Genomic DNA, 19,158 nt, shown 5'->3' on the forward strand with positions numbered 1-19,158 from the left:
CTTCGAAGTAAAGATGATAATAGACTGTACCTCACGATATCAAAAGCAGCAACTCCATGATCGTTTATCGTCACAGATTTATCGAATCTCTTTTATGGACCCGAAATGTTTTGAAGGGAAAAAGATGTTCCCCGGCGAACGATCGAGAGTTCTACTGAGGTTCCGTGATTAATGAACAAACTGCAGTGAGATTCTGTTACACTGAGTACATTATATACAAAGCGAAATTTTCGCTATAATGAAGTTTGAATCCTCGTTCAATGTTTACACACTGCATCTAGGTAATTCGATTTAACGAGTAACTTTATAATATAACACACTTTTGATCTAGCGATTTCACAGAGTTTGCCATAATCAATTTTTATTATGATTGAGGGAACTTGTCGTTTATCAAATGAAAAGAATGGTTTCAAGCCTAAAATTATTTTCATACAATCTCTATATATGTATATAAAAATGTATGTATGTATGTATGTATGTTTTTCCGCTATGCAAATCTACAGTTTTTAAATTAGAACAACCAAATTTGGTATACTATCTCTTATTTTATAAATCAAGGGGAATGAAACATATCAGTAAAACATCTAACGACTTAATGGTCGCGCGCGATAATTGTTTGAGCGAAGCTATTCTTGCACAAATGAGTCTTGCACAAATGGTCTTGCAAACTTCCATCGCTACTATCAAGCGTCTGCGTTAGTTTCTTCCTGCACGCGTTAGTTTGACGTCTTAATAATGATTTTCTCGATACCATATGGTCTTAAATACATTTTGCATTTGGAGAATAAACGTGGATAACCATCTTGTAAGATTTCAATATAACGTTGATGGACCTATTATTTATCACGATCATCGTTTAGTCGATCCCTCTTAATTCTTAGATTTGTATCTCTCTCATATCACGCGAACAAAATTCGGAATTTGAATCGTCATAAGATAATTAAAATTCCAGATACACGGTTTTAAATGGATTTTGTTTTATAATAACAAGTTTGTTTTGTCGTCGCGGCATCGCCACCACCATTTCAGGTTAATCTCGGAATTTTGTCACGAAGTATTCGAAGGTAATTTTACCATCTTGACTTCTTCCTCGTCTTACCTCTTAGAACTATCAAAAGTTACTCGATGTCAAGCGGAAGCTTCGAGGGAGCTTTCTTCCCTATCTCTTCACTTCTGAGTTTCGCGAAGGGCGATATCGCGTCGCCAGATAAGGACGGCAAGAAGATGGAGAAACGGAAGAACGAAAAGTAGTGGAACAAGAAGTAAAATGGGAAAGAATGGTATGTAGAATTTCAGATGAAGTTGGAGGAACCTGAGCGCGCGCCGCGCGGTTGTGGATCGTGAGTTATTACAGAATAGCTCGTGAATTATGGTTGGACGGTAACAACTACATGTGATTTGAAATTTTACGATACAGAATGATATATTGATAATTCTGCGCGATAAATATATAGTTACGTCGGTACAATTTTACGAGGGAATATCACGTACCCTGTGGTAATGCTCGAAAGCATAAACGTTGTTTGAAATTTTATGAGACCCTTGGTAATTATATGGAAATCTTCAACACAGTTATGTATTATTTGCCGTTTAGACGCTTCTATGAATGAATAAGCGCGACGAAAGGGCGGAACGCGCACATAGTTGTACTACTGACCGATTGACCCAGATGTTTCTCTGCATTATGAAGGAAAAATATCAGAATCTGTTTTAAAACCGTTCACGAGGGCTCTTAATTTGGATAAATCTTGTAAAGAAAAATGTAGCGGAAAATTCTTTACGCTACAGGTGTTACATGGAATTTTAATTAATTAATTGTTATTGTATGTAATTCTAATTACAGATATTGTTGCTCTTTCACTTTTATAATTTAAATAGTGGTAATTTATTAAACATTGTTTACATTACGTTAGTAAAGTGCGTGGTAATTTTAGATAACAATTATTCCGGTGTCTGGTTTCAAAATTCTAAATATTATGGAAAATGTTCTACGATATTGTTGTCGTATATCATATATTGCAATGGGGATATTATTTTTTCCACAATAATATGTATGTACGTACGAATTGATTTAGTAATTTATTATTATATTAAGTTGGAATATTCCACGATATTCATAAATATTCTGTGCCAAAATGAATTAATTTGAAACGCCCTAGCAACGTTTCTCCATGACAAGTTCTCCAAAACATTAATCACGATCGTTGATGTACCTAATATTTGTTTTAACTATGTAAAAAAAATGGACGTTTAATTTCTGCGATGAGAATCCACGTGACTTTCGTCGGATTAATTATCTTAAATGTGAAAAAATTGAAAACCGCGAAAGGGCGGGAAGCGTGAGAAAGCACGTTGGCGGTAACATAGGATAGCAAGGAAAGGTGTACGGTGAGGAAGGAAGAGCGAGTGGAAGAAAAAAGTCGACTATTAGATACTAGCTGCCGCAAAACTTAAGAGAACTTATGAAAGTGGGATCGCGGGTTCGAGTGCTATAGTGATACATGCTGGTATGGTACCTCGGGCTCCTCCCTTTCTCCTGCTCCACCCCCAGGTCGTCTCTCCGTGTCTTTTGTTTCTTTTTCGCAGCACGGGGTGAAGGAGAGAACAAACGGCCAAGTAGGATATACGAAACATATTAGACTCTACGGCACGTCCGCGAATTGGCCGGCAAGTTTCTTGCCTTCTTTTTTTCGTTTCTTCTTCAGCCCGGCGACGTTAACCCGTATCCTTCGTTTTTCTCTTCAAGGAGACAAGGAGGGCGTAGAGCGAATTGTGTCGCGCGCCGAGTCTTCTCGCAAAATTGAGCCATCGAAAAAGTTTAGAAATCGTGCTTTGAATTCAGGATGTTCTTTTTTAGGTCCGGTCTTTTTTCCGCGGCTGTCCATATGGTATATTAATTTACGGGACGCAGCGAGATGAAGGGAGAATAATTCGTGTGCGATCGTTACCGTCTTCGGATTGTTCTCTTCCCTAGGTCATTCTGCTTTTCCACGGCCCATTTTCCCATTTTTTCTCCTTGCTGCGGGGACGCGTTCGGGGAACGAAGCGGATAATGAGACAACGAAGTTGGCGGCCGGGCGCGACCCGGAATATCTTGAACCGTTGACGACGGTTCGCGATACCAGGAATTGGAACTATCCTCCATTGCAGTCCGGCAAAAGGCACGCGAGTGACAATCCTATTAGCGAGTAGGCAGCCGGCAAAATAGCTTTCGAGATAATAAAAAGTTGTTGGCGGGGGTGGCTTTCATAGTCGATGTTTTCCAGGCATAATCCAAGCGCTACGGTCCGAAAGAATATACATAAATAAATAAATGAAACCACTTTATATTATTCCTAAACACGTCCTAAACGTCTCTTTTCAGTTAATATTAAAATGTACTGACGCATGTAGATTTTGCATGATCTGGTTAAATTACATTAGGACGATTTAACGATGTTAATCTACTCTCGGGATTTACATTTATGTGTTTATATCCATTAAAACATATTAATAAATATAGCATATGTAATATAAATTGTGAGTCTACACAGAAGTGACTGCATTTAATAATAATGGTTTGGAATTTGCGATTATTATCGTAAATAGTGTTTATTCGGAAATATTTAGACTTGAAAAAAGATATATATAATCTGTAATTTCTATATTTAACTGCAAATCGCGTGACATGCAGAAAATAGAAATATTCTAGTTAAATTGCATTGGGACAATTTAACAATATTAATCTCATACTCGATCTTGGAATTTACATTTATTTATATCCATTTAAAACATTAATAAGTAGTATAACATATAAATTGCAATTCTACGCAGAACTGACTGCATTTAATAATAATGGTTTGTAATTTGCGATTATTTTGTAAATAATGTTTATTCGGACATATTTAGACTTGACAAAAGATACATAATCTGTAATTTCTATATTCAACTGCAAATCGCGTGACATGCAGAAAATAGAAATGCAAAATTAGGTAATAAATTAACTTCCATTGAAAAGTGTTTATCATACAGCAATCAAGGCGCTTTTGACAATTATTACAACATAATTACGTAAATTTCAGTGTCCCTATGGAAATCATAGAACATGAAAAGAATTCGCGACACATTGGTCTCTCTCCCTCCCTTCCTCCCTCCCCCCTCTCTCTCTCCCCTCTCTAGGGACCGCAATAAAATCTAAAAATATATACCTTTCGAAATAAAATAAAATGGTAAACGTAGCGTGAAACGGCTTGTCCGTTATACAGCATCGCTGTGCAACGGCAGCAGTACCGTGGCAGTAGTACCGCGACGCTATAGAGCGGCCACGTCTCTCCTTCTCTCCGTCCTTCGAAATACATTTTTCGTATTACGCTCGAGGAGCGTTCTCCGTCGTTTCTCCGGTGCACGGTCGAACGTGCGCTTCCGTTCCGCTCCGCGTGTTCTTTGCATTGTCCTTTTGCGTTTTGCACCGCCGAGTCCTCTTCCGCCGCTATTGAATTTTCATACTTTCGCGCGATTTATAACACCGATCAGAGACCGTCGCGATTCTTCGTCACTGATTCGGCAACTAGACTTTATAAGCTAGGAAGATAAAACATACAGTTAGAAAGTCAGATAATAGATGAATTATTTTACGTGTGTTCGTACGCTGGATTGAGAATTCGTTGACGCACTGCGGAGTATATTTTTTTTGGTATTAAAGCAAAGTTATTCAAATTTTAAAAGACGAACTAGGCAACGGCATATAAAACACGAGAAAAAACTTCAAAGAATGCTTTTTCAAAAAATGCATCTTTAATCAACTATAATACAAATGTAAATACAATGTTTAATAAAAGAATGATGTTAACAATTTATTTTGCAAAATGTTTGATTTTATTAATGTCGCTTTGCCATTTCAATTGACAATCTGTTCTAGATCATTCTATTATTATTTTTTACAGTATACATCCTCTTTATTGTATATTATAGTTCCTTATTTATTCTTATTAGCTGTTCTCTGTTTTTAAACAAACATGAAATTTCATTTGATAACATCTTTTCTTATATATGCATGCGTAGGTGGTTTTATCTCTAGGTGGTTTTTATTTTTCTCAGATTCTATCTCTGCATGTAATTTTTTATTTTGCCACGTATGACCTTTTTCTTTCTGCATTTTATCATTTTTCTTCCTTTTTTTATTTCCGTTTTATGAACGAACGCATCCTCTTGCGTAGATTCGAGCTTTTCGTTTTCCCTGCTCTCATTCACGCCTATTTTATACATATTTTGCTCTCCCCTTCCCACCTCTCTCTCTCTCTCTCTCTCTCTCTCTCTCTCTCTCTCTCGTTTACACACTCGTTTTTCAATCTCTTTCTGTTCTCTTTTTCATTCTACTTGACGCCACTTTTGCCCTCGTACACCGCGCTTGGTGACTTCTTCTCCTTTTTTCTCGCCATTCCAGCTCCGTGCGGCAGAATCTTCGTTCTCTTTTATTTCCGTCGCCTTCATTTTTCCTTCTCATTCGACGCTTACGTCGCTCTTTGTCCATTCCGCGTCGTTCGCGCCGTCGCTTCCTTTATTGTATTTGTTCCCCGGTGTCCTCTCTGCTCCCGCGTGTAGCACGGCCGCGGTCTCCGATACCTCTCCAGGTTTTCCACGCACGTAAACGCGCGTTCTCTTATTTTTCTCAGCTCTCTTTTTTTTGCGTTCGTTTTACTATCGCGCGCGCGCTCGCGCTCACGCGATCCGCCACCCGCTACGTGACATTTTCCGTTTTCCTTTTCGGTATGTACGCTCGGTATCCGATACGTGATCCGTTCTACCTTGTCTTGATATTGTCCTTTTCTGCCGCACAAAGTGCATTCTTCGGGCGTCTCCCGTTTTCGCACCGTTTTTTCCCTTCCTATCGCGTTTACTCTACGCTTCTCTTCTCGTCTTTCCCTTCAAATTCCTGGCACTTCGTTACTTCGCCCGATGGGCGATCCTCGAAAATACGATACGCTCGATTCCCTCCCATTACCCGCGTTAATTCGGGTACGCAGCTCGAGAGCGGAGAACCGCAAGATCGTCGGTCGGGGCCCGACAAACGGCTATGGCCGTTGCTCGTTGGAGCGCGAATCCCCAGTCAAACAATATTCAACTAAATTTCTGTAAATTCGTCGTTTTGGCCGAGATGGTTCGATCGTTACTATGGGAATTCGAGGTGTTACGTGATAGTGATAGTCTTAACCCTAGAATCCATGATACATTTTTTTGACCTTCTAATCCATGACTGGGGGCAATATCGACCCCACGCTTTATTTGATCGTAAAACCGGTCCTACAGAAATAAAGGGCCTTTAAACCTACATGAATTTCTTCGTTTTTTAATAACGAAGAGAATGGTATACGGTAAATTTAATTTTACTCAAGTTTAGTTAGTGAAAAATCCATTTAAAGACTGAAAAACGCAGAAAATCAGCAAAAACCTCTTTTTTTAAACAAAAATTTGTATCTTTTTTTGTAATCAACCGATTTTAAAATTTCAAACGGGGTTTTAAAGAGGACACATTAGACTATTAGAAAAAAATTGTCATCGCTATGTTCTGTTCAAAAAGTATATTTATTTGGGACTATAAAGATGAAGAAATTCGCAAAGTTGAAATACGGAAAAAGTCGATGAAAAAACCATAAAAAATTGTATTTTAAGTATTATTTCATTTTTATTTGATACAAAATAGTAAAAAATATGAAAAAAATGAAACATTATATCGCCCAGCCATTTTCTGCGAAATGTCAATCTTCTTAGGCAACGGGATTTTTACCGACTAAATTGTGTGATATTTCGTCTTAAATAATATTTATGACTATTTATGCTCAGATTACGTAATAATACATGATATATATTGATTCTAGCGAAAAAATAAAATTAGCTTACCGTGACGAAACTCAAACGGCAAGTCACGACTGGGGTCGATATCGACCCCACGCCCGCTTTACGACTGTGCTACTTCACTGCTAGCGAACAACTAACGCTGCGCCCGACATAACCCTACTTTTAGAAAGTTGAAATGAATTATGGTTCAGGTCCTGAGTCGATAATGTCACTCGCTAGCTCAGGAGCGTAGTTCAAAGTTCGCCTGGGGTCGAAATCGACCCCAGTCATGGATTCTAGGGTTAACTGCGCCTGAAATCAAGAGACACCATCTATACATTATGCAAGTTCTTGCGGACTACATAATTTGCGTGCTGCTTTACTTTTTATGTATATCTACTTTCTATTTTTTATAACTGCGATTTATAAATATTAGATTATAGCGCGCGCTTCGCTCGCGCCTTGTGCATGATGTTTTTTATTTCTTATTATCTGTCCAAAAAACATTTGTACACTCGATCAATCGACAGCTGAATCGAGACGACCGATCACGTTCGTAATAACGCTGGAACAATGCAATCGCGATTAGTAGCCAACTTTAGGGTTTTATACCGCTTTTATAAGAGAATGTATAGGCAGATTTTATTCAATTTTTTTACGCGATTAAAGATAGTCATTCATGTTTTATTCGAACAATTTTGTAGATTAAGAGCGTTGGATAATTGATTGTAGAAATTAACAGTACATATTAACTTATAAATTTCCTTCATTTTCGGAAAAAGGCAAAAGGAAAGGAGAAAAATAGCGTTCAGAAACTTTACTCGTACGTTGCCAGAGATAAAATAAGAACAATTGCGCGGTAATCGACACGAATGAGGGCTGGGGTCGTGAATTATTGCGCTCGGATCGATTCGAGGATTTTCAAGTGAGAGGGACGCGAGAACCGAGGGAAAAAGGAGTAAAATGCTGAAGATGGCGGAAGCAGGGAAGGTGAAGAGGAATCCGCTCGGCCGCTAACGGACCGGGAAACAAGACTTGCAGGCCCTAACTTTCGTTACAGCACGCCGCTGGGAATTTATTATTCCGCGTACGGAAGGGGCGGCTCTTGCGTAACCCACGTCCACTTTAATGCAATTACCGCCTCGTGCCATTCCAGGGTCTGAAGAGGGGCCGGAAAGACAGAAGGGAGAGGTAAAGCGGAGATCCTACGGAAGGATTCCTTGTGCGCTTTCGTTTCTTTGTTCTCGCGGAGATTTTTTTTCACGATGTCGCCAACGTCGCGTCGCGCGAGCGCACTTTGACCTCGCCTTATCGTAGCCAGGTCATGCGAGGAATCTGTGCCCCTCACCAGCATGGTAATTAAATTTAAATAAGGGTACTGGCGCGAGAGAGAAAAAACCGACTTGATGAAGAGTGGAGAAACGCAGGATCGGAATAGTCGATGTGGAATAAAGCCGCAAAGGAAGAGATTGAAGCAGTGAGACGTGGGTGGACGAAAAAGAGATTTTTGAAAAATACCAGTGGCGACCACTCCGCCACTCGCATTCTTGCCTTTTCTTGTTTTACAGAATCAAGAAAAACACGGAAAGCGAAAGAAAGCAAAATTTCTCGAGACTTCCACCGTGCATTTTCGGCATTTTCTTTGGCTTTGCTACGTTTTTCGCTGCGTTTTGATGGGCACTACTGACGGTCCCGAATACCGTCGCCGGCTGAAGTTGCATCGCTCGGAGTGCATCACAATTTAAATAAAGAGCGCGTCTCTCGGTGAAAAGACTCGCAAGACGAAGGGAAAACGAAGTTACAAATGGTTCATCCGTAAAGACATCTCAAGGGAATTAGGACGGTGATGCGGAGTGACGGAAGAGAGAGAGATTATCCCCAGTCAACTTGCCGGAATCCTGTTCCATTTAACGTAATTACTATTTGACCGTGAGGTAAAGAATAACGAGAAGGAGCCCCAACTTTTTTTGCGTTCCGCGGAATTTCTTCATCTAGAATTTTGTTCCGCGCTTCTTACTTGTACGCGTCGCACATATACTGTGAGCCGCCGCGAGATTCGCAGAGTTAAGTAAATACCGAAAAAGTCGAATTGAAGGGAGTCGAAATTGCTTAAGATAGCGAAGCGTTGTGGCGCCAAACATGGCGAGACTGCTTAGATGGAACAGCCGAGGGCTTTCGAGCTTTCGTGTAAAGCGGAATTCTAATTGCGTGGGATCAGATGAATCGAGTTTAGTTTCGAGCACGTCCGCTTTAACGCGATTAGCTTCGCGCGGAAAAGTGGAAGGGAAAAAGGAAGGGCAAAAGGGCGAGTTTTCGTGGCGCGTTTTCGTCGCTCATGCTCTTCTTTGATCCCTATACGTTTGTTTCGCCACCTTGTTTCGCGTCCCTTTGCCGACTTCCGCCGAACGAGGGGATGTCGCATGGCTGACCGTCACGCTCGTGCGGTCAGGCGGAAGTCGACAAACACGATTTATAATGCGTGATTCTTTAGATACGGCTGTTGTTAGTTTTTTTTATTGACTTCTTTATAAATAATTGCAGAAACGGATACACAAAAAGATAAAAATTTAATGTTTCGGAACGCTTGTTAGTTTAAATTTTATCGATTGTCTTTATGTAGAATATATTACACGTGTAAAATATTTAATCATTATTCTATGCGTGATTTAACTTTACAGCGCATAAATGGAGGTCTGTGATTGCGCGGTTAATTTTTTATATTATAATTGTTATTGTTACAATTTATACATGAATGACTTTGATTAAAGGTCCATATAAAAATTTAAAGATTTCCGCGACTGGTTGAAGAAAGCTTACTCGTTGAAACGATAGATTCTGTTTTTTTTTGGGCAAACAATTACTCAGTTTTACCATATCCAAAACGAACTCCTTATTAGTGTAAACTCAGTCGGAACCAACAGTAAGATTTACGTGATTACAAGGTGCGCGGATAATTGACGACTTAACCATTTCTTTGCCGAGTAACTTCGCCCTAAGTAAAGGACCGAGCTCCGCCTCCTACTCGTCGCTCCTTCATCCGTAAATTTGTTTCACCGCGTTGGCCAGCCTCCTCCCGCCTCCTGCTTCTCTCTGGTCAAACTTGAGATCAGAAAGAAGGAAATGTTGCAAGGGGTTTGGTCTCGCTCTGCGCCGACCAAGCAGGGAATTCAAATAAGAATCCGATGGGAAACGTGGGCGTTTTAAGGGAATAAGACGAGCTCGTGAAACGAGTCCACCATGGAGAAGGATCCCGGAGATAGGAGCGGCGAAGAGAAATTGGTAGGGTGGTGCCGGATGATGAGAGCAAAAAGTCGTCTACTGGCGACGACGACGTCGGCGACGTCGGCCGCCGCCACCGTCGCTGCTGCTGGCTTGCCGGTGACTGCATTGCGCCGTCACGTCCCACGAGACTTTGGGGGTCCGTTCCAAGATGGTTCATTAGTTGTCGCAATGCAGGACCTCTCCTTGCTTTTGCTTTCTCTCTCTCTCTCTCTCTCTCTCTCTCTCTCTCTCTCTCTCTCTCTCGATATTTATCTATCTTTTTTTTCTATTCTCCGTCGTTTTTTCTCTCTCGATGCTCGGTTTCCCTTCCAGTCGGATCCTTCGGCGGGCCGCGCTACCTTCTCTTCCGGCCCGCGTTCCGACTCGAGACGGCCGTCGAGACCTCGAAACTCCGGGAATAGCAACGAAGAAGGATATTTTGCTCAGTCAAGCGTGTCCGAGGATTTCCACGAAATCCCTGTTTCGGATGCATCGAGTTCCTTTCTCCGGTGGGGGGAGGGAGGGCAGGGGGGAGGAGGGTTTCTCCGTATATCCTATCGGCGCGCGTCCTCCTCCTCGTCTTCTGTTCACCTCGTTGCGTTCTCCGACCTTTCTCCTTCCACCATTCCGCCGGATGGTATGTCCTTGTTCGACTGTGTAAGCTATGAAACACTATACGCACCTTCTTGTGCGGCTCGGAGGGATTACGAATTGCCGCAGCGTTGCAGTCGTTCCTCTCTCGCGAGCCCGATATCGAAACAATTCCGTGTGCCAAGTCGCGCGGAAGTACGCTCAAAGACTCTATGATCGGGGCGAGATTCGATTCACCGTCCCTTCTCACCTACGCCGCGACGAGCGTTCCCGGCGGCATTGCGGCAAACAATATCTCGCGACGTTTCGCGAACCTGGAAGCTTCTTCGGACCATTCGTTCGCGTTCGATACGATCCGATTCCTTCGGGCTGTGCTTCAAGTTGAGGATTCTTTAAAGGAGTTTCGCTTTCCCAGACGCTGTTTGATTCCTTGACGTTTCATGTGTCGTGTCTTTGAAAGTTCCGGGCTGTACCTGATATGTGTTATTGATCGAAGAAATATGTCATTCATTTACAATTTTATCAAGTGAACAACGGTTTTGACAAATTCGATTTCTCTTATAAAATTTTTACCACGACATTTCCCATAGTAGATTCCGCGCGTCTTACCAACAATTTATACGACGTTGCCTTGTGTATTGGTTTATATTATTATGTTAGACGTGAATAATAGTTAGTTGTTGTGCTTGACTCGATTTTTATCAACGCGTTGTGAGACACGTATAAGCGTGAAAGTATAGCGTAAAGATAAGTATCGAGAAATACAAGGATTCAGCGTTAAACGTGTAGGAAGAACCACACTCGATATATAACTATACATGCGAGCAAACATTTTGACGTGTACAAATTTGTGTATTTTCTTCTTGTCGAACGATGTTTGTTTCACGAATATCATTCTGTTATAAAACTTCTGTTATAAAGATTGATTGTGTGTCTAGTAATCTAAAAGACATAAACTGTATTTAGATTTTTGATATATTTGAGATACATAATCTTAAAATTAAAAAAATGCAGAAAATAACCGAGTTATTGGAGATGAGATTACGCCTGATATCCAAATTTAATCTTCTAATATCAATTTGTCGCAATAAATAAAGTTTTATTTCAGCAAAATATACCGAATTAAATGTGTTAAAATGACACGCAGTATGTATTTGCTATAAAATGCTTAGCATAAAGATTTATTGGAACAATTAATCTCAGGTTTCCCTCTATATGCTGCTCGCTCTGATAAAAACTCATCTGCTCGCATACAGTCCCTCGCGCTTCGATGCACTCCTATCCACTTGAATTTTCGACGAAAAGAACATTGGCTGTGGAAGTTATATTCGCATTTGATTAATATTTTCCTAAGTAAATGCGGGCAGCGATTGGTTTTTGCTCTGAGAGAGAGATCGCGTATTTCTCCGTGCTGTATTTCAATCTCCCTCCCGTTCCGTGATATACATATAGACGGCGCCCGCACGCGCGGCTAATAATAATATTAAGTTCGAGTGTGCTCTTGGAAACGCGCGCGAGCGGTGAAAATCTGTGCAAACACGTAACTGGCTGCCGTGTTACGCCGGATAAATCAAACAGATGATGGAAACGTGATAAGTCCGCTTCTCTTTCACGCGACGGGTTTCCTAGCGCGACTCGATCTCGGATTCAAATCGACCTTCAAGTTAATCAAAATCCAAACGCCGTTCCAGGATGAGACTCGGAAAGATTTCCTAACTTCATCTCTCCTTACTCCCCATTATCTCCAACTGAGGGAGGCGCGCGAAGGAAAGATCATACCCCGTTCACTTCCGTTTCTAAGCTTTTCTTCGCATTTAAATCTCGAATGAAGTCGTAATTTTTATCTCGCATCACTGTATTATCGATTGCAGAAAATGCAAGGTTTCAACTATATTGGTCTATCTCTATATATTCGAAAATTATATCATTACAAAAGATAGTTAAAGTTAAATGAAGTAACATATTTTTTCTCTTGTTTCGACCGTTCTAGCAATCAATTATTTATTAACCTCGTCTGTATTTTATATTCTCTCTCACGTCTACACATTTGCTTTCCTCGCTTCACTTTTGCCTCGTTTTCTTCTTGCCTGACGTGCTTCGTTGAACAGACACGTGCATTCTAGTCTCGTCCTGCATCGAAGTACCTCGCAAAGGGGACCTACTTAAAACTGACTTCCGTGAATCCCGTACTCTTTTCGGTGTACTCTTTTTCGTATTTTCTGTCGATCCTCGTACTCTGATGTCCCTTTCCCTTGTTACGTAATAAATCTTACATTTACTTTGTAATGAATCTTACATTTTGCTCCAGCTGTTCTCCTCAATCGTGAATTTTTGGTTCTCTTCTTTTTTTTTGCCTTACATAAACGTTGCGTCTTCATCTTACTCCATGGAGTTACTTCCAGCTTTTTGCCGCCCTTCGCATTCTCGTCTCCTTATTTCTTATCTCCCGCCCTGCTTCTCTTTTTCCACGAGTCGCAGTCGAGTTAAACCGAGCGCAACAACCGGTCCTGCAGACGAAAAGAGATTTCGTCGTCTTTCTCTCGTTCTTTTCCCTTCCTCTTCTACCGTATTTCCACCCTTCTTTCTCATCTCTGTAGCGTGATTGTGCGTGGTTCTGCGAAGGAACAACGTCGCCGCCGAGCTAGCCGGGCCAGAGCTCCTTTCTTAATCTTTCCTGGGACAATCGTCTCGGCGTGATAATTTAATCCGGGAGTTACGGAATTAAAAGTTTCCCGCTGAGCGACGCATGACCGAGGATACTGTCGTCCTGCTCTCCTCTCTCTCCTCTCTCACAGCTCTGCTCCTTATTCTCCAAACTAGTGTCCGACGTTCTCCGCCTTCTTGTTTCTCCTCCTCCTCCTCCTCCTCCTTCTCCTCCTCCCCTCTCTCTCTCTCTCTCTCTCTCTCTCTCTCTCTCTCTCTCTCTTTCGTATCCTTTTTTTTGTCCACGCGTTCTCCTTTCTCATTACTGTCTTGACTGTTCTTTTTCGCGAACGCAACACGGACGAAAAGTATCTCGCGACGCGCGACCAGACTTCAGACTTAATTAATAAATTTGTCTCGCTTTGCCTAAATATTAGAATTGCTAATTTTCGTAAACAGTACGCTCCGGTGCAGGCAGCTACTTATCTTTCTCTTTCTCTCTCTCTCGGCTTCTTTGAAGGCCTTCCTTTGAACTCTGCCTTCCCTTATTTGAGTCTTCTTTCTTGTTATGTTTTCTTTTGTAAGTTTTGACTGTTGTCCTCTCGATACGCTGTGAAGAGCAGCATGATTGAAAAGCAACTTCATAAGAAACGACGCTCTAATAACTAATTGTTGGAAATTTCTTTTCTTGGGAATTTTCCGTTTTACTTCTGCCGAATAACATTAGCTGTAAATATTTTTCGATATATTTTTAAATTAATAACAGGGATTGTGTACATTTATGAAATAATGAACAACTGAATTAGTCGGTAATGCGCGCGTGTTGTGTAAATTAAATATTGAATTAACATAGGGTAACTAGGGGGAATATCCCAGTGTGGGGAATATGCCATTTGTTATGTTTAACAAAGCTACGGCTAGGAGCGTTGTTGTAAATACTGTGAAATTGTTAAAAATATTATATCTGACGTTTTGCCCAAGTTTTACTTACTTTCTGTCAGTATTATAGTTTTTATGGGGTAAGTACAGTATATATGACAAGTATGACAACGTGCTTTTTAGAATTTTCTTAGTGTTTTATATAAGATATTTTTCAAGCATTACACTATTTTTAACTCGATCAGCTTGTCGTTCTATTAATATTGGTTAGGATGAAAGTGTTCAGTACGTTGCCGATTCGTTTTACTGGCAATCGTAAAATACAGGCTCATTTTAATATAAAACTGCATCTTAGGGGAATATGCCACTACTTAGATAGGGGTAAAATGCCAGTACTGTTTACAGCTTCCTAACCTATTAGCAGGATATACTGCTAGTAGGTTAGGAAGCTGTAAACAGTATAAATAAATATTTTGCCATATAAATATTGAAAAATGTTGAAAAAATGTTGAATAAACACGTTTATTTCATGCGCTAAGAATATTATAGGCTACGTACTTAATATTTTGCAAAATTGCATTTGAAATAATTTAGACTACTTGTAGCACACAGAGTACTATTGAAATGCAAAGAAAGTAATAAAAATATTCTTTTACATGTTTTTAGACACAAGAATGCCCTTCTAAAGTTAAATTACTATATACATGTTTGTATATGTGGCATATTACACACCCATGTGGGTAATATGCCACTTTGCAACACTTTTGTATTTCTGTCTTTTTAATAGTAAAGAATTAAAATATTTCATTAAAACCATATATACATAACAGATAAAAGACGGAAAAAGAAGACCAGTATGCAAAGATACCTCAAAAGAAGGAGAAATAGGAAAAAAATCATATTTTTCTTAAGGGGATCCTATAGTGGCGGTAGTTACCGACATTTTTTTATTTTAAGGAATCTTTGACTTGGCTTTACAGAATTGCAAGTTTTTGGTCTAGAATTAAAGTACGCACAAAAATCTACATTGCGTTACACGATTTCATATCGGGAACGAAAAAAAATTAAAAATTTTACTAATTTGGGCACATACAACTGTCATCTGACGACAATAACAAAATTACTGCAGTTTATATATATATAATGTCACCAAGGCGACGTAGGGACAACATGTAGGAACGATATCGTGTAAATAAAACTAAGATTCAACGTCTAGAAAAAAAGATTTTGTAAAATGAAGTTTTATTAAGCAAAAGCACATTCAGGTTGATAGGATAAGCAGTATTGCGTGTAGCGAGAGATGGCGCAGCAATCGAACAAAGACAGATGCCTGTCGTTAGACAAGGAAAGATATAGATATATAACATAGAAAACAGGATTAGAAATGTTGACATTACCGACGTCGAGGAAGTTCGGCCTTCGCTATAGGATCCCCTTAAGTGTGGCATATTTCCCCGAGTTACTCTATATATACGCTATATTAAATTTTTATGATAAATCCTGCGGTGGATTTGAAAAGAGGAAACTTTGAAAAGAGGAAATTTTGTTGTAAAGATGCTTTGTGGTGAAAAGTCATTACGTTGCGTAATTTTTAGTTTTCAATATTGAATATTATAATAATTTATTTTTAATGAGATTTGTTAAAGTAGGCTCGAAATTAAATGTAAAAAATTAGAGTTTTTATTTATCTGCAATCTAAAAATTTGATTTCACAGAGGCTATTTAATGCTTAATCATAAATATCTCATAACTAACTTTTAAAAATTTTATTAACAGAAAATTTTCTAACTTTTTCTCGTTAGAAAATTATTACTAGAAGTTAATGTATTAGGCTGTATTAATGCGGAAACGCTAATATTCTTTAATTTATCATAATTTTGATAAAAGATGAAGAAATAAAAGATATAAGATTAATGTTAAATGTTCTGCAAACTTATTTATCAATTATTTATCTTCAAACTGCGTTAAGAATCCGTTAAGATTGCGTTAATGTATTGTGATTTACACTGTTATTAGATTGTACGTATATACATACAGTTTGACGAAGTTATTAGCCGTAATTCAGGAAATCGTCAGATAATGTTCTCTAATCAAGAGTATTCCGCATTAGCTCTGGTGTATTTCTCGTCCGACGTCTCGTCTCGCGTCCTTGTCCGCGTTTAAACGAAGGCCGGCGCGGTGGCGCGATTAATCAAGCGACTAGAATTTCTAGTACCGACGATCTCGGCGTAATTTCTTCCTCGGTGGTTGGTACGCGGCATAAACATTTTCCAACCTCTCGGTTTCTCGAAAAGAAGGGAGCACTAATTACGCACCCGCCGACATCCGCCTCCGTCGACGACTCTCCCGGATTATTAATATTTACGACAATTCGCGGTGTTTCCCCCCGGCCGGCACCTAACTGCGCGATATACCAGAAACTCGACGACTCTCATTTTTCCGACTATTTACTGCTGGCTGTTGGCTCGTTTTCTAGCTAGGTCGCGCGCGCGCGCAAGAGAGAGAGAGAGAGAGAGAGCAATTATTAAAATAAAAAAGTATGATAAATAAGAATGTAAGCGAGGCGAGGGAGGGGATTATTAAAATAACAAATGCGTTGCACGAAAGCGGACGAGCTCGCCGCGTTTTTATCCGTTTGCTGGCATTTGTGCTGTTTTTGCGCTTTACCTGAAAATATTTTTCGCGACACGCGCACGAGAAGCTCTGTCTACCGAAAAAAAACAACGCGCTATATTCTCAATTATGGACGTACAATAAATGATAATCTTTGTTTTCATGGCGCGAGAAGAAGTCTCTTTCTCTCTTTCAGCTGAATTTTTATCTGGATCGACTGAAAGATAAATCCCGGGAGAGAAATTATAATTCTAATATCCGACGGTATTAAATATTCAATGCAGATGGCCGTGCAAGATCAGTTTCCGGAGACGCGCTATGTTAATTAATGAGCTGCATTGACTCTCTAATCAGATGTATCTTCTGATTAGCGACACGACGCGACGCTCTTACTGGCATCGCCGTTCGTGTAAACACGAATCTAATTTGAGCGCGTCGGGATTGGTAGCTTTAATGTACGATGCTCTAATTATCGTCAAAGGAGACCGGGATGACACATTTAATTTACAGACCTCAAACGAATCGCCAATCATCGCGCGCGCGGTAATAATTTCATTGTAATAATTCGCGAAAGTGCGCACGTTTGATGTTCGTAAATTATATCGATCCGAAGGTTATATTATATGATCATTCGCGAATGTCTCAACTTTTCTTTTTATTTCTGCTGTTATTCGGAGAATCGATCGTCATCGTTTTGACGGATTTAAGCGTGCTCGACGTTTAACTTTGCATCGCGGGACACGTCCCAAAAAAATAATCCTGTTGTCGCGTTGTAGGGAGAGAGAGAAATATGCCGACAAGTAAACGTTCATTTGGATTAATATCGTTACACGTAACTGTTTGTCCTGTCAGGCGTAAACTCACTTCACCGTGTTTACCAGCGCGAAATAAAATACGATTTGCCCGGCGGCAATTTATTTCTCTCACGGTCCGGGTACAAAATGGTGGCCTCTGCGCGTGGAGATTTGTCGGACTTTCCGGAATGTGTCTTCTAAGGAAAATGACTTTTTACTTACGTGCTCCTGGCGAGCGGTAAGGCAGGAAAAAAAAGCTGGGACTTACGTTGATTGCCTTGTTCCGCCATCTTCTTTACATTCTTATATATTTATATAATTGTACCCTCTCGGCATAATATTGTTTTACGTAATCGTGTTTGAGGCAAAATGAAAGCGTAATTTGTGAGCGTAATTAATGACTGGCTGTTCGTAACGCCATTAATGCTACAATTTTGAAGTTAATTATGTTAAATATCTCCTACGTTTGGTGTATCCTGTACATACATTAGCGTTATTTTACAGCAAAATTGTTTTAAACTAATTATAGGATAAATGTTTTAATGATTACCATATGTTGCTTGATCATGTAAAATAATAATGTTTCGAGTAGCATTATATATTATAATAATTGAAATGCAAAGTTCACTTTTCATTCTATATTTGTAGGAGTTATTGATTGTGCATTTGCTGAATAAATTACGTTTGCAAAATTAACTCTTTGCGTCAGTAATTCTAGAAATTTTATAAGAATAATATTGTTCAGGACACAGTACAATTTGCACTATGTAGCAATAATAATTAACACTATTACCTACCGACGTACACCTATTCTACTATTTCAATATACTATATTATATAGTTTTTGTTCAGTAACAATAATATTAAATTACATTTATAGTACATTTTCTGCGATTTTACGTGATTTTTGTTGCAATATATAAATGATTAAATTAGTTAATTAATATTTTACTTCTTCATTTCTTAAAAAAAAAAAATATATATATACAATACATGTCTTTAAAAAAGGGATGAGAGAGAAGGAGGAAAATAAATGACCAATTTAACCCGTTGAGGTCACACCTCCTAAAAATAACGTAGAGGTTACATGAGTCCAATGGACCCTACAACAGTTTTCATTTGCGTTCTTTTTGATGTATCGACTCAAACCTTGAACTGGAATTAATTTATGACTTCCTCTTGATAATCCAATAATTTAAAAAAAAAAATTTATGTTGAAAAAACGCGAGAAAAAAATTTTTTTTCGAGAAATTTGACTTTTTTCACAAAAATATTCATCAAAATTTTTTGAGATAGAATAAAAAAACTTTGTGCGTTTTACTCTCAAAATAGTATACTTTAAAAAAAAATAAAAAGAAGCCTGGGGTCCACTGGATCCCATGTGATCTCAACGGGTTAATCACTTACATGTTTTAACATAAAATGACGAAAAACTTCTAAAATATATTGTTACAAAGATAAGAGATTTACAAATTTGATAATTCTAGTGTTCCATGAATCCAGCTCAATAATATAAAACGAAGACCCATGTCGTTACCTTGAAACAACGTAGAGTATATTGTTT

Source organism: Temnothorax curvispinosus, unplaced genomic scaffold (genome assembly GCF_003070985.1).
Source record: "Temnothorax curvispinosus isolate PA1 unplaced genomic scaffold, ASM307098v1 QBEX01001326.1, whole genome shotgun sequence".
NCBI lineage: Eukaryota > Metazoa > Arthropoda > Insecta > Hymenoptera > Formicidae > Temnothorax > Temnothorax curvispinosus.